Genomic DNA, 16,355 nt, shown 5'->3' with positions numbered 1-16,355 from the left:
TTTTTGAAGGAAAATTTGTATTTTAATTATTTTTATGTACAGAAAACTCAACAGTGTACATTTAACCCAGCTTAGTGGCAAGTTCTTTAGCCTTTACCTTTTCAAGCTTGGCGATGCGAGCCACAGACTTGGGACCCAGGACGTTGCCGCCTCAGTGACGGCGGATCTCATCGTATCTGTCGTTGTAATTGGTCCTGATAGCTTCCACCAGCTTAGCCAAAGCGCCTTTGTCTTCTGAGTTCACCTGTGTGAAGGCGACAGTGGTGCAGGTCTTCCTGTGGACTAGACGGCCCAGTCTGGCCTTCCCCTTTATAATGCAGTAAGGGACCCCCATTTTACGACACAGGGCAGGCAAGAAGACAACCAGCTCGATGGGATCCACGTCGTGTGCAATCACCACCAGCTGAGCTTTCTTGTTCTCCACCAAGGTGGTGACGGTGTTAACTCCTGCTCGAAGGACAGGTGGTCTCTTAGTGGGGACATCCCCTTTGCCAGCAGCTTTCTTCTCGGCCCGGGCCAACAGCCTCTGCTTCTTCTCTTGCTTTGTCTCTGGTCTGTACTTGTGGGCCAGCTTAAGCAGCTGAGTAGCTGTTTGGCGGTCCAGGGCCTGGGTGAACTGGTTAATAGCAGGAGGCACTTTCAGCCACTTATAGAGGATGGCTCTCTGCCACTGCAACCTGATATAGCGAGGCCGTTTCACAAAGCGGGTGAGGTCTCTTTTGGGTTGGATGTCCTGTCCAATGCCAAAATTCTTGGGTCTTTTCTCAAACAGGGGATTCACCACTTTCTTGGCCTCCTGCTTTTTCACGACAGCAGGGGCCGGAGCCACCTTCTTTCCCTTGGCCTTCTTTCCTTTCAGCATCTTGGGTGGCGGGAGGAGAAAGCATATTTAAGTCTTTAATCCATCTTGAGTTAATTTTTGTATAAGGTATAAGGGGGTATCCAGTTTCAGTTTTCTGCATTTGGCTAGCCAGTTTTCCCAATACCATTTGTTAAATAGGGAATCCTTTCCCCATTGTTTGTTTTTGTCCGGTTTGTCAAAGATCAGATGGTTGCAGATGTATGGCATTGTTTCTGAGGTCTCTGTTCTGTTCCATTGGTCTGTGTACCTGTTTTGGTACCAGTACTGTGTTATTTTGGTTACTGCAGCCTTGTAGTATAGTTCAAAGTGAGGTAGGGTGATGCCTCCAGCTTTTTTCTTTTTGCTTAGGATTGTCCTGGCTCTATAGGCTCTTTTTGGTTCCATATGAAATTTAAACTATTTTTTTTTTTTTTTTCTAATTCTGTAAAGAAAGAGAATGGTAGATTGATGGGGATAGCATTGAATCTGTAAATTACTTTGGGCAGTATGGCCATTTTCACGATATTGATTCTTCCTATCCATGAGCATGCAATGTTTTTCCAGTTTGTGACCTCTCTTATTTCCTTAAGCAGTGGTTTGTTGTTCTCCTTGAAGAGGTCCTTCAAGTCCCTTGGAAGCTGTATTCCTAGGTATTTAATTTTCTTTGTAGCAACTGTGAATGGGGGTTCACTCAGGATTTGGCTGTTTGTCTATTACTGGTGTATAGGAATGCTTGTGATTTTTGCACATTGATTTTGTATCCTGAGACTTTGCTGAAGTTGCTTATCAGCTTAAGGAGATTTTGGGCTTAGATGATGGGGTTTTCTAAATATACAATCATGTCATCTGCAAAGAGAGACAATTTGACTTCCTTTCTTCCTGTTTGAATATTGTTTATTTCTTTCTCTTGCATGATTGCCCTGGCCAGAACTTCCAATACTATGTTGAATAGGAGTGGTGAGAGAGGCATCCTTGTCTTCTGCCAGTTTTCAAAGGGAATGCTTCCAGCTTTTGGCCATTCAGTATGATATTGGCTGTGGGTTTGTCATAAATAGCTGTTACTACTTTGAGATACATTCCATCAATGCAGAAAAGGCCTTTGATAAAATTCGACACCCCTTCATGCTAAAAACTCTCAATAAAGTAAGCTCCCTTTTTAAGACATTTGGCTAAGTCATCAATTTATAACACAATATTCAACTCCCCTTTCTCTCTCCTTTCTTATTGTACATGATCATCCTGTGTCTAGTTCTGCTTTTTCTAGACTGCTTGACTCACAATTCCCAATATTTTTTATCCTTTACTCACACAGTTTTTAAAAATGCTCCTGTATAAACACATATATCTAAAAGAGGAAATAGAATAATTTAGATATATTAACATACAACTTACTAAAATTTTTATTACTTTATTGAAATACATTTTTAAAATATAATCTATTATATGCCTCCTCTTAGATTACAACTACCAATAGTAAAACATAATATCTTCTTAGTATCACTGGCAGCTAGAACAGCACTTGGACAGGTGACCTGCAAGTAAACAATTCATGATTATATTGCAGCAGCAACATATTGGCATGATAAATCAGATGAAAGAAATTAACATATAAATTAAACGTATTATTGCAACAGTGTTTGAAACAAAACAAATATTAATTATCCAGATCAAAACAAAATTACAGAAGCATAAAATTATTGAGGAGGCAACAGCATAATGTGGAACACTGCCCAACAAAAGACATCAAAAAAGATGAATGTAAGAAAATCTTTTCGGCTGGGCGCAGTGGCTCATGCCTGTAATCCCAGCACTTTGGGAGGCCCAGGCGGGCGAGGTCAGGAAATCGAGACAATCCTGGCTAACACGGTGAAACACTGTCACTACTAAAAATACGAAAAATTAGCTGGGCGTGGTAGCGGGCGCCTGTAGTCCCAGCTACTCAGGAGCCTGAGGCAGGAGAATGGCATGAACCGGGGAGGCAGAGCTTGCAGGGAGTCGAGATTGTGCCACTGCACTCCAGCCTCGGCGACAGAGCAAGACTCCGTCTCAATAAATAAATAAATAAATAAAATATTTTCATCAAAACATGCTATGCACATGCTGCAGTCTCTGCCTCAAGTTGATTAATGGGTGTGTCTGTGTGTATGCAAACACACATTTACACATACAAATAATGACTTTCTACATTGAGAATAAAAGGTTAATGTGTAGAATTTTAACATTTAATAAATTACTAGAGTGGATTGATAGAACTCACATTTGTCTTAAACCCACCTTCCTAAGGTCACTCACAACAAATTATAGCATGTGCTTTTATTTTCTTTGATTTTTTTACAACTGCTATAAATACAAGAGCAAGGATAATTGCAAATCAGACTTTTATATGCCAGGCATGTTCTGAAGTTTTCCAAAGCCATTAAAGACGAGATAGTTTCCTTCAGTCCTTCTGCTGGCATGGCTATCTGTTGATGGAGGAAACAAGGCCCAGCATTAAATATTCACTTAGATTACTGAGAAGGATAGTCCAAAAAAGAGCTAATAGAGAATTAGAAGAATGGTGATAAGGGCCTAAACTTTACTGTATAATGCATTGTACACATTTGCCTGACATTCATGTTATTTCCTTAAATAACAAGAGAGTTTTACATTGCAAACATACATTGACTCTATTAGAAATAAAACAAAACAACCTCTCCTGCATTTTATGCACTGTAATTAATTCAAAGATCCAGGAAGAGATGATGAAGTATTGCTCTGAGCTCTTGGGCTCAGCCTCAGAAGCCATTAGGGATGTTATTTCAAAGAGATTACTTTTTCTTTGCTATTAAAAGGCTTATAAATAAGTCTTTCATTATTTATATATAAGTTTATAAATAAAAGGCTTATAAACTTGTGTATATCAAATGCAGAAAGAAATATTTTGATTTAGAATAAAGAAAAATAGTCTAGGAGCAGGTAAAGTCTAGGAGCAGGTAAAGTCCATGACTGCTACGTTGGGGAGAAATGAGTTACATTTCCCTGGAGGTATTCAACCAGAAAGACAAGTACTTGGCAGGGAAATTGTAAAAAGAAATTCACAAACTCATTGAATCGTTGGATATAAGATCCTACTCAAAATTTAAGATTATATGAGAATAGGTGTTTACCATAACTATATTGACTGCCAGTAGTTCTGGACTGTACTTTTTCTTTTGTCATGAGATTTCACCTCTGTGTAAATATTCTCCCCAGTCATTTCTGAAGAGTAGAGAAACATAACGAGATAAAATATGGGGAAAGAAGAACTTTCTCCATAATCATTCAAGATGTAAACCAAAAACAAAATTCTAAGCCCTGCAACCATCTGAATGGACTCTGCCTCTCAGTCAAGAGCATTTAAAAGTCAACCTGAAAAACTAGTTGAGGCCATGATGGGAAGGAGGAGTCAGACATGCCTCATTATACCCTCCTGCCTTTGGGAATTACTGATGGAACAGACTCTTTCAGTCCCCTAAGAAACATTTACAGCCTATTCTCTCTGAGGCCTGCTACCTGGAGACTTCATCTGCATGATAAAACCTTGGTCTCCACAACCCCTTATCACAACCCAAACATTTCTTTTTATTGACTCCAGGTCTTTAGATAATAACTCTTTCAACCAATTGCCAATCAGAAAATCTCTGAATCAGCCTATAACCTGGAAGCCCCTGCTTCCATTTGTCCCACCTTTCTGGACCAAACTAATGTACATCTTTCATGTATTGATTGATGTCTTATGTCTCCCTGAAATGTAAAATTGTAACCCAACCACCTTGGACACATGTTCTCAGGTTCTCTTGAGGGCTGTGTCATGGGCCATCAGTCATTCAAATTTGGCTCAGAATAAATATCTTCAAATATTTTACAGAGTTTGACTCTTCATCAACAAAGAAAACAATCATTATAATTCATACATCTCATACAACATATTGGAAGTAGTTGCTAATAAAAATTATAATTCAGTAAGTTTTCTTCATTTACAAGAATTTCTTTACAGGCCTTCCTGAGTAAAGTGTATATTGGAGTTCTCCACCATTTGTGGTCTTCCATAGGGTTGAAGATGCTGTTGTATCAGTGATGGGTGGAAAAAGAGTTGATTGGAAAGAGACAAAACTGTAAGATGTTATCATTTCAAAGAGGCTCTCCTCCCACTATAATCAGAAGAAAATTAAAATAACAGGTCAGAATACATAAACGCAGAGCTGTCAGGAAAAGGGCAAGCTGAGAAGCTGCAGCTTTGGCTTCCTGAGAGATTTAAGACCCTGTTAATTTTTAAACCACAAACCATACGGGTTTCCTGTTTTCTTTGGTCTTGTTTTGTTTGTGTTTCATCTGAAACCAACTTGTTTTGTAGTATGGCACCAATGGTATACTGTAATGCCAAATTGTAAGAACATAATTTATAGCTACAGCAATAATAAATCCAGAATTCTGATTTATTCATTCTGCTTATCCTACAAGTCCATTTCTACTTGTCAGATAATCTGCATCTGCATAGACTTCTAATTCAGTGTGAGACCTCTTTTTTGTGTGATAAGGAGCCCATTGAAATCCATAACAGTTGCAGGTAGGTAGATCTTATAAATTTGGACATGTGTAATAAAAAGTCTAGAGGTCAAGAGACAGAGGGCTGTTAGCAGCTCAACAGCATCATCAGTGCCATTTGCTTTCTAAATCCTTCTAATCTTCTGCGCTTGGACATGTGGACAACTTTGTGGCCACACGTAGCTGCCATATCCCCAGATCAGTATTGATGGCAAGAAGAGAATAGAGGCAAAGCAAGACACTCCAGAAGTCCTCTAGCCAGCTTTGTCTTTAGTTTGATGGCCAGAGGAGGGTCATAAATGGACACTCTGTAGCTGCAAGTGTGCTGGGAAAGTGAGTAACTTGTGAGAATGGCAGGAGATTTGGAATGATTCATGGATTGGCCAACAGTCTCTGCTACTTGATTCTAGTGGTTACACAAGATTTAACCTTTAACCAGATATCAACAAATTATTTAGGGCCTATTATTCATACTCCAAAATAAATACAAAAGTTAGAGATCCAAGAAGGCTCTTTCAGTTCCCAGAAAGGGGATAACATATATGCTATATTCCATAGTACATAGTGGATAAAGAAAACAATATACTATGGTTTTGGTGGTATTTTGATCCTCTGCTCGGTTACCTGCAGCAATTATCAGTAAAAAATAAAAATAAAAATATAAAAATACTTTTAAGAAAAGGAACTTGAGCAAATGCCTTTGAGGAAATAAAACCAGTAGAGTTAGAAAAAGTTCACCTGAGGTGTGTGTCAGGGTTAATGGTGATTCCAAAGATGCCATAGGCAGTAATGACTTTAAATGGAAAAGGAAAGAGGGGTGAGTTTCTGGAATCTACACCAAAGAAGAAAGGAAGAATAGTTCGGCCTTGAGCAGAAATAGCTGGATATTTTAAAACTCCTATACAGTATTCATTCTTACATCTATTATGGAAACCTTTTTTTTTTTTTTTTTTTTTTTTTTTTTGCCTACTCCAGCTAAACACTGTGCTGGTTATCCCCATAACTCCTCCCAAAGGGCCCAATAGCCTACCTTCCAGCAGAACTAATAGTCCATGGTTTAAGTTATTTATTCGGACTATAATAAATCTGAATAAAATGTCATTCTCCCTTTTATCCAACTGCAAAATACATACTCTTCCTCTAAACTCAATTGAATGGAGTTCTTTGAGAAGACTTCCCTGATAATGCGCTGTGAGTTCTTTGAACACCTTAATTATGGCCCAATGACTTATGTCTTGACATTGCATTTCAATTACCTGTATTTCTGTTCTCTGAAGTTTGAGCTTCCTGAGGGAAAGATCTAATTTATTTACCTTTACAATTTCAGTACTAAGTATAATATTTTGCACATAGAGTTGAATAAACAACTGTTGGACAAATGAGTAAAGGAACAAATAAATGTTCTGTTAAGGGAAATAATTATAAGCAAAGGAGTCTTAAAAAAGGAGCCATTAATTCTGTATCAAGGCATCTAAAAAGATCAATTTGATTTACTTGAATGGCTTTGTTTCTAAACTAAAATACAAAGTTTACGTTTTGAAAGTTTTCAACTTATAAAGAAAAAAGTCATATAATAGTCTGTATAACTCCAGATAACAAAAAATCCCTGTCTAGATTATTATAGTTTATAAGCTAAGAATAAAGGCTAACTAAAAAGGCTGATACAAAATGTTCAACAAAAAATATTATCATTTCTAAAGAAAGGGAAAGATAAACTTACCTCTTCTCTACTTTCTTAGTCTGTTTAATTCACATTATTCAGTTCCAAAAGAAAGAAGTTTTGGAAGACTCAGAATTATTCCCTTATCACCTTATCAGATCAGAAATTCTTTCACTCAATTACCTGCTTTTTTTTTTTTTTTTTTTTGAGACAGAGTCTTGCTCTGTCACCCAGGCTGGAGTGCAGTGGCATAATCTTGGCTCACTGCAACCTCTGCCTTCCAGGTTCAAGCAATTCCCCTGCCTCAGCTTCCTGAGTAGCTAGGATTACAGGCTCATGCCACCACGTCTGGCTAATCTTTGTATTTTTAGTAGAGACAGGGTTCACCACATGTTGTCCGGGCTGGTCTTGAACTTCTAACTTCAGGTGATCCATCTGCCTGGGCCTCCCAAAGTGCTGGGATGACAGGTGTGAGCCATCAATTAACTGCTTTTAACTCACTTCAACTTGGCAATATTCTAATCCAGGGAATTCACTCCCCTTTCCTAATGTTTTAATATTCTGAATTCACTCTCTCTGAATTTCAAATATCAGTCGCCATCAGATAGAATTAAAGGTATTAACAAAATCTTTAGAAACACTAGCTGATGACACTTTTGTCCTTTACCTGAAAGCTCCACAAACAGTTTGGTCAGAAATAGAGTTGAGAGCCTCTCCCTTTCCCTGATAAATGCTGAACAGGAAGAAAATATCACATGTCCAGAACAACTGCAAATATTGTCAGCAGCACAATAGGAGATGCTGACGTTTCAGCAGCATTCTGACAGTTTCTGTTCTGGTCAGAATTCTCATACATGTTTACACTGACACTTTTCACTTAGGGAATAGAGCTAAAAACAAGTGCCTATGAAATAAATGTCTTTAACTGGTAAAGGGAGAGAAAAAAATACCACAGATAACTAGACAAGGAAGGATGGAAAAAACAAATGAGAGAAGAAAAAAGGGAAACGAGGCAAGAGAAACGGTGTGAAATGAGAAATAATCTAGTAAAAACTCTAAATGAATTAGATACTTTCTGTAATCACTTTACATGTGGTTTCCATATTGAGATCTTGTCTTTCCTTGATTTTTGTATGATGGCAGAGGAAATCCAAGCCAAAAACTCCAAAAAGCTCCTTTTGGAGACAAGAATGTTCTGACAGCACCTCCTACGATATGACAGAGTCAAAGAAGAAAATATACAAGAGAACTCTGCTATAGAAAATTACAAATTCAAACCATGGGAAAATGGGGTGTAGAAAAATTATCTCTTAATTTAGACAGAGAAGGGATTATAAATACTGAAAATTGTCATTTCTATAAATGTCACTGCTCTTATGTTTTACATTGTGTAAATATGTGGAAGAAAATGGCACCATTTTCTTTCAAAAAAAGAAAAACATTCAAAATATTGAAATTATATGTATCATATATGCAACATGATCTGCAAGTCTGGAAACATAACGAAGTTTTATAGTAGTGATTTATTCCTATCACTCTGAGATACGGTGACATTACATGATATGTTCAACGTGTTGTGCCTCATTAGCAATGTGTTATGCATAATGGGGACCAACATGGGACATTAATGCAACTTTTCTATCAATGCCTGCACATGTTTCTATGATATGTTGCCTCCAATGATTTTTGTCTCTAAGTTTCAGAATATAAACCTGCTCCATTTGCATTTTCTGGAAGAAGCAATCAAATGGGTTAATCTGTGAAAGTAAATGTTACCTATATTTCCCAACATTATGGCCATCCTGTATTAATGTATATTATGTATATTCTGAACTGCTCCATAATTAGAATAGTCATTCCTTATCAACAATTTACTTGCTATTATGGATATGTGTCTTTTAGTTAATGTTCCCTTTGCCAACTAGCCCGGGTTATAGGCAGTGACTATATCATATTCATTTTGAATTCCCAGTACTTACCACAGCTTCCTATACATGGTAGTTGTTTAGTAAATAATTCTCGAATAAAAATAAACTTTAAATATTTCCTATTTATTTAGCTTTGGAGTACATCTTGGATATATGACACTTAAGCACATATCCTTATTTCCTCTGACGCTTTTATCATAATAATTGCTCTGAGAGATTTTTCCAATGAAGTCTTCAGAGTTACCACATCTCCGCTTATACTTTTCACCACTGAAAGATAGCTTTCTCCATGTTCAATTTTTAAAAATCTTCTTTTTTTAAATGTTCACTTCGCTTCTAAGATATCTGGACCTAATGGCTTTCATTTTGTATTGTTTTAATGACAAAAGCCAAACTTCTAAGTGAGGAAATAAATTGTTTAAAGTTTATACAAATTGTGAACAAGTGTATGAAAAAGATATTTTTCAGTGGAATTCGAATGACAGACATTTACTAAATGCAATCCAAAGTGACATGATAAAAGACAAAGAGTTTCACAGAGCAGGAAAATGGGCAGTTAATTCTGGCTGCGATGAAACGTGAGAAATTAACATGCTGCTTCAGCTGATTCTTGATAGAAAAATTTTAGCTGTAGAAATGGGAGGGATACAGCACATCAGGTCAAACGAAACACAACCAGAACACATAATAGGTGAAACAAGCAGCATCTAGCATAGAGACTTCAAAGCACACAATAATCACTTCTAAAATAGAATTATGGAATTTTGTGTAAAAAAAACCTGGATTCTACTTTGAGACTTTGACAAAGACAGGCAGATAAAAGCAAAGAAAAAAACTGAAAACAACCCTATTCCACATTATTGATTCCCAATATTCTTCTCTTTGCATCATGAGTCAGAATCTACCATTAAGGGTAAACTCAGTTTCAGGCTCAACCTTTTTTCTTTTATTTAGTTTAATTTGTATCTCCATTTGGTCTTCTTACTGCTGTAACAGACCGAAACAGTTTGTTTTTTTTTTGTTTTTTTTTTTGGCAGTTTTTACATAACTGCCATAATAACTTGCATGAAAATATGGCACCTGCCATTTTCAAATGCCTATGATAACATATATATATACGCCTTCATACCTGGAAAATGTCCATTATTCTCAGCCTAGTAAGATAATGGAAGATATCATAAAAAAGCCTCAGATGGATTTGAATATTCCCAACATCGTGGCAGAAAAATACTATGTGAAATTTAATATGATTTTAATGTCCAAATAAGGAAAATCCTACTTTGTATACATTAGGTAAATTATAAGAAATTTTATTTGCCAAGTAGAGTAGATTATGGCAAAAATGCTAAATAAATTAACAGAATATAAAAGACAAGCCACTGATTGGGAGGAAATATTTGCAAAACCATATTTTTAATCAGCAAAAGATTACCTATTGAGGAATATTTTGGTTGTTTCTGGATTTTTTTTCTCTTATAAAGCTAGTAAAACAGGTATAGAGAGACACCTCACAGATAGCAAATAAGCATCTGAAAAGATATTAAGCATCATATACTATTAGGATGTTGCAAATTGAAAGAATGAGATACCACTACACACCCATTAGCATGGTAAACACTTAAAATACTGACAACCCAAATTCTGACAAGGATGTAGAGCAACAGCTCCATTCTCATTCATGACTGGTGGGAATGCAAAATAGTACAACCTCTGAAAGATAGTCTGGCAGATGCTAAAAAAAAAAACTAAACATACACCATGAGCCAGCAATCATACTCTTTGGTATTTATTTAAATGAGCTGATAGCTTAAATCCACAAAACAACCTGCACATGAATGTTTATAGAAGCTTTATTCATAATTGCCAAAACTTGGAAGCAACCAAGAGTCCTTGTCCAGGTGCGATCACCTGTAGTGGTACTTCCTGACAATGAAATATTATTCAGTAAAAAAACCAAATGAGGTATCAAGTTATAGAGTCATGGAAGAAACTTAAGTGCATGCTGCTAAGTAAAAGAAGCCAATCTGAAAATTCTGTATAAGGTATGATTCCAACTATATGACATTCTGGAAAAGGAAAAACTACAGAGATGGTTAAAAAAAAAAAATCAGTATTTGCCAGGGCCTCAGAGAGAGGAAGGAGGAGAGGAATAGATGAAGCATAGGATTTTTAGAGCAATGAACATATTCTTTGTAACACTGTAATGGTAGATAATATGTCATGCATTTGTCAAAACCCATAGAATGTAAAATACAAAGAGTGAAACTAATATAAACCATGAACTTTACTTAGTAATATATCAATATTAGCTCATCAGTTGTAACAAATATACCACACTAATGCTAGATATTAATAGGAGAAACTGGGAGGAGGGTGAGTGAGTATATGGAAACTCTCTGTACTTTCCACTCAATTTTTCTGTAAAACTAAAACTCAAAATTGTTGTCTACTATTTAAAAAAATTCTAATGATATCACTATATACATATCAGGAGGGATAAAATTTAAAAATAATGACATCACCAAATGATGGCCAGGATGCAAAGAAAATGAATCACTCGTGGGTATGTAAAATGTTACAGCCTCTTTGGAAAACAGTTTGGCAGTGTTTTATAAATCTAAACATGAACTACCATAGGACTCAGTAATTGCATTCTTGGGCATTTATCTCAGAGAAATTAAACATGTTATGTTCACACAAAAATGTCTATCCCTGTTCATAGCAGCTTTATTTGCAATAGCAAAAAGCAAAAACAAAAAACCCTATTTCCTCAAATATTCCTCAATAGGTAAATGGTTAATCAAATTGTGATACATCCATACCTACTTGGCAATAAAAGGAACAAACTATTGATACCTACAAAAACTTGTATAAATTTTCAGGAAATTACATTTAGGTCACAGACTATATGATTTCATTTACTTAACAGTCTTGAAATGATAAAATTATAGAAACAGAAGGAGTCAGAAACAAGGAATGGAGAAAAGGAAGCAGGTGTGGCTATAAAAGGGCAGTAATAGGGAGCCTTGTAATAGAATCACTCTGTATCTGTATCAATGTCAATAACTAAGTTGTGATATTATTCTATGATTTTACAAGATGTTACCGTTAAAGGTGCTCTGGTTTGAATGTTCCTTCCAAAACTCAATGTTGAAATTTAATAGCCACTGTGACAGTATTGGGAGGTAAGACGTTGAAGAGTTGATTAAAGTCGTAAGGACCCCACTCTTAAGAATAGATTAATTCCCTCATGAGAGTGAGATCATTTTCCCAGGAGTGGCTCTATAAAAACAGGCTCTCTCTCTCTCTCTCTCTGTCTCTGTCTCTGTCTCTGTCTCTTGCTCTCTGTCTCTGTCTCTGTCTCTTGCTGTCTCTCCCTTCACCATGGGATGACCCTTGTCAGATGCCAGCGCCATGCTCTTAGACTGCCTTGGTTTATAGATGCGTAACTACAATCCTTCCTCTGTCTTCACATGGCATTCCCCTCTGTGTCTCTGTGTCTTTTCCTATCTCTTAAAAGAATATCTCTCATTAGATTTAAGGCCACCTTAAGGCCCACCATAATCTAGCATGATCTCAAGATCTTTACCTTAATTACATATGCAAATACGCTTTTCCCAAATAAGGTCAAAAATAAGGTCATGTTCACATTCTTCAGGGGGAGGACTGGAGCCTACCTTTTGGGGGACACAATTTAACATGCTGTACTACTGAATTAGAAACTCTGGAAGTGAGACTCATCAGGCTGTGTTTTCCAGGTGAATCAAATATCAGATTTTGATTTTGAGAAACTAGAAACTAGTAGTAAGATCCACTGACACTGACCAGTACATACCATTGAACTCTTCACTGGCTTGCCTGATTACACACCAGAACCAGCTTTGGCCACCGGCCAGCGTCCCAACAGCATTTCACACTACTGTATAAGTTTTTTCAGTTTTATTTTATTTTTTATTGATACATAATAATTGTACATATTTATGGGGTACAGTGTGATGTTTCAATACATGTATACATTGTGTAATTATCAAATCAGGAATCAGGGTAATTCGCTTATTCATATCCTCAAACATATATCATTGCTTTGTGGCAAGGACATTCAAAATTCTCTCTTCTAGTTATTTTAAAATAGACTCTACAATATCATTAACGATAGTCATCCTGCTTTGCAACAGAACACCAGAACTTATTTCTTCTATCTGTGATTTTGTACCTGTTGACCAATCTCTCTCCATTCCTTCCTCCCTATACCTTCCCCAGACTCTGGTAACCACTATTATACTCTGTACTCCCAAGATACCAGCTTTTAAAAATTCCACAAGGCCGGGCGCGGTGGCTCAAGCCTGTAATCCCAGCACTTTGGGAGGCCGAGACGGGCGGATCACGAGGTCAGGAGATCGAGACCATCCTGGCTAACACGGTGAAACCCCGTCTCTACTAAAAATACAAAAAAAAAACTAGCCGGGCGAGGTGGCGGGCGCCTGTAGTCCCAGCTACTCGGGAGGCTGAGGCAGGAGAATGGCGTAAAACCCGGGAGGTGGAGCTTGCAGTGAGCTGAGATCCAGCCACTGCACTCCAGCCCGGGCGACAGAGCAAGACTCCGTCTCAAAAAAAAAATAAAAATAAAAATAAAAATTCCACAAAACAGTGAAACCATGTAGTATTTGTTTCTGTGCCTGGTTCATTTCACTTAACATAATATTCTCCAGGTTCATCTAAATTAATGCAAATGACAGGATTTTACTTTTTTTTTTAATGACTGAATGCTATTTCATTGTCTATATATACTAAGTTTTCTTTTTTCTTTTTTTTTTAAAGGCGGAGTTTCACTTTGTCACCCAGGCTGGAGTGCAGTGATGAGATCTCAGCTCACTGCAACGTCTGCCTCCCAGGTTCAAGCGATTCTCCTGTCTCAGTCTCCCAAGTAGCTGGGATGACAGGCATGCACCACCATGTCCAGCTAATTTTTGTATTTTTAGTAGAGATGGGGTTTTGCTATGTTTGTCAGGTTGGTCTTGAATTCCTGACCACAAATGATCCGCCTACCTCGGCATCCCAAAGTGCTGGGATTCCAGGCGTGAGCCACTGCGCCTGGTTGACATACCACATTTTTTAATCCATTAATTCATTGATGAGCACTTAGGTTAATCCCATATTTTGGCTATTGTTAATAGTGCTGCAGATATCTCTTCGACATACTGATTTTATTTCCTTCGGATAAATACCCAGGAGTGGGATTGTTGGATCATTTTTAATTTTTTGAGGCACCTCCATATTGTTTTTCATAGTGACTGAACTAATTTACATCTCCACCAACAGTTTTTAAGTGTTTCCACTTTCTTACATCCATGCCAAGGCAGCATTTTTTTTTCTCTTTTTCATAATAATCATTCTAATAGGCATGAAGTGATAACTCACTTGATTTGCACTTCCCTGATGATTAACACTCTGTAAAATGGACCAATCAGCAGAATGCGGGCAGGGCCAAATAAGGGAATAAAAGCTCCCCATATGAGCCAGCAGCGGCAACCCTTTAGGGTCCCCTACCATGCTGTGGGAGCTTTGTTCTTTCGCTCTTCACAATAAATCTTGCTGCTGCTCACTCTTTGGGTCTGCACTACCTTTATGAGCTGTAACACTCACTGTGAAGGTCTGAGGCTTCACTCCTGAAGTCAGCGAGACCACAGACCCACCAGGAGGAACAAACAACTCCAGACGGGCCACCTTTAAGGGCTATAACGCTCCCTGCGAAGGTCTGAGGCTTCACTCCTGAAGTCAAGTGAGACTGGAAGGAAGAAGCTCCAGACACATCTGAACATCTGAAGGAACAAACTCCAGACGCACCATCTTTAAGAACCGTTACACTCATCGTGAGGGTCTGTGGCTTCATTCTTGAAGTCAGCCAGACCAAGGATCCACTGGAAAGAACCAATTCTGGACACAAGGATTTCTGGAAACAATTCCCCAGGGATACTGAGAAACAACTACATATATGCACTCAACAATGGAACACCTAAATATACAAAGCAAATACTATTAGATCTAAAAGTATAGACTGCAATACAGTAATAGTAGGAGACTTCAACATCCCACTTCCTAAAATGGACAGATCATCTATGTGGAAAATCAACCAAAAAAACCCCATCAAGTTTAAACTGTACTCTAGATCAAATGGACCTAACAGATATTTACAAAACTGTCCAACCAACAGCTGCAGAATACGCATTCTTCTCATTAGCACTTGAAACTTTCTCCAGGATGTATTATATGTTAGAACACAAAACAGGTCTCAACAATTTCTTTTAAATATCAAAATCATATCAAACGTCTTTTCTGACCACAGTGGAATAAAAGTAGAAATTAATAACAGGAGGAACTTGAAGAACAAATGGGTCAATAAATATATTTAAAAGGAAATTAAAAATATCTTGGGACAAACAAAAATGGAAACACAATATATCAAAACCTATGGGATAAAACAAAAGGAGTTCTAAGAAGGAAATTTATAGCCTACATCAAAAAATTATATCTCAAATAAACAACCAAACATTGCACCTCAAGGAATCAGAAAAAACAAGAACTAAATCTGAAATTAAAAGGGAAGACATATAAAGATTTAAAAAAAAGTGGCACATACACACCATGGAATACTATACAGTCGTAAAAAAGAATGAGTTCATGTCCTTTGTGGGGGCACAACGAAGCTGGAAACCATCATTCTCAGCAAACTAACATAGAAACAGAAAACCAAACATTCCATGTTCTCACTTATAAGTAGGAGCTGAACAATGAGAATACATGGACACAGGGAGGGGAACATCACACACCGGGGCCTGTCAGGGAGTGGAGGGTAAGGGGAGGGAGAGCATTAGGACAAATACCTAATGCACACAGGGCTTAAAACCTAGATGATGGGTTGATGGGCGCAGCAAACCACCATGGCACGTGTATACCTATGTAACAAACCTGCACGTTCTGCACATGTATCCCAGAACTTAATAATTCTTTTAAAAAAGAAATGTAAACATTAAAGCAGAAATGAAAAAATAGACACTAAAACAATATAAAAGATCAACAAAACAAAGTGTTAGTTTTCTGAAAAGATAAAATGAACAAACCTTTTGCTAGACTAAGAAAAAAGAGAAGATTGAAATGAATAAAATCAAAGATGAAAATGAAACATTACCACTGTGTATTTTTTAATCATTTTTGATGCTTCAACCTTTCCTGTTTCATGCCGAGATCATCACCACATCCTACTCACTCTATTCAAATAAGAAAATCTAATCTTGAGTTACAAATTTATTAAAATTCTTTAATGATAGAATTTCATTTCTATGGACACTGAAAAACTCTTCTCTAC

At 37.2% G+C, this 16,355-nt stretch overlaps 1 pseudogene across 1 annotated transcript; it reads right to left on the bottom strand.

The window, feature by feature from the left end:
• On the bottom strand, nucleotides 1-875 carry LOC105519489 (annotated as a pseudogene). The gene has a single exon (XR_001002979.1). The product of XR_001002979.1 is annotated as a 60S ribosomal protein L7a pseudogene (transcript).
• Between the last annotated feature and the right edge of the window lie 15,480 nt (nucleotides 876-16,355).

The sequence above is a fragment of the Colobus angolensis genome, unplaced genomic scaffold (assembly GCF_000951035.1).
Source record: "Colobus angolensis palliatus isolate OR3802 unplaced genomic scaffold, Cang.pa_1.0 Scaffold11, whole genome shotgun sequence".
NCBI lineage: Eukaryota > Metazoa > Chordata > Mammalia > Primates > Cercopithecidae > Colobus > Colobus angolensis.
Note: the sequence above shows the minus strand (reverse complement) of the source record. Positions and strands in the feature narration are given on the sequence as shown.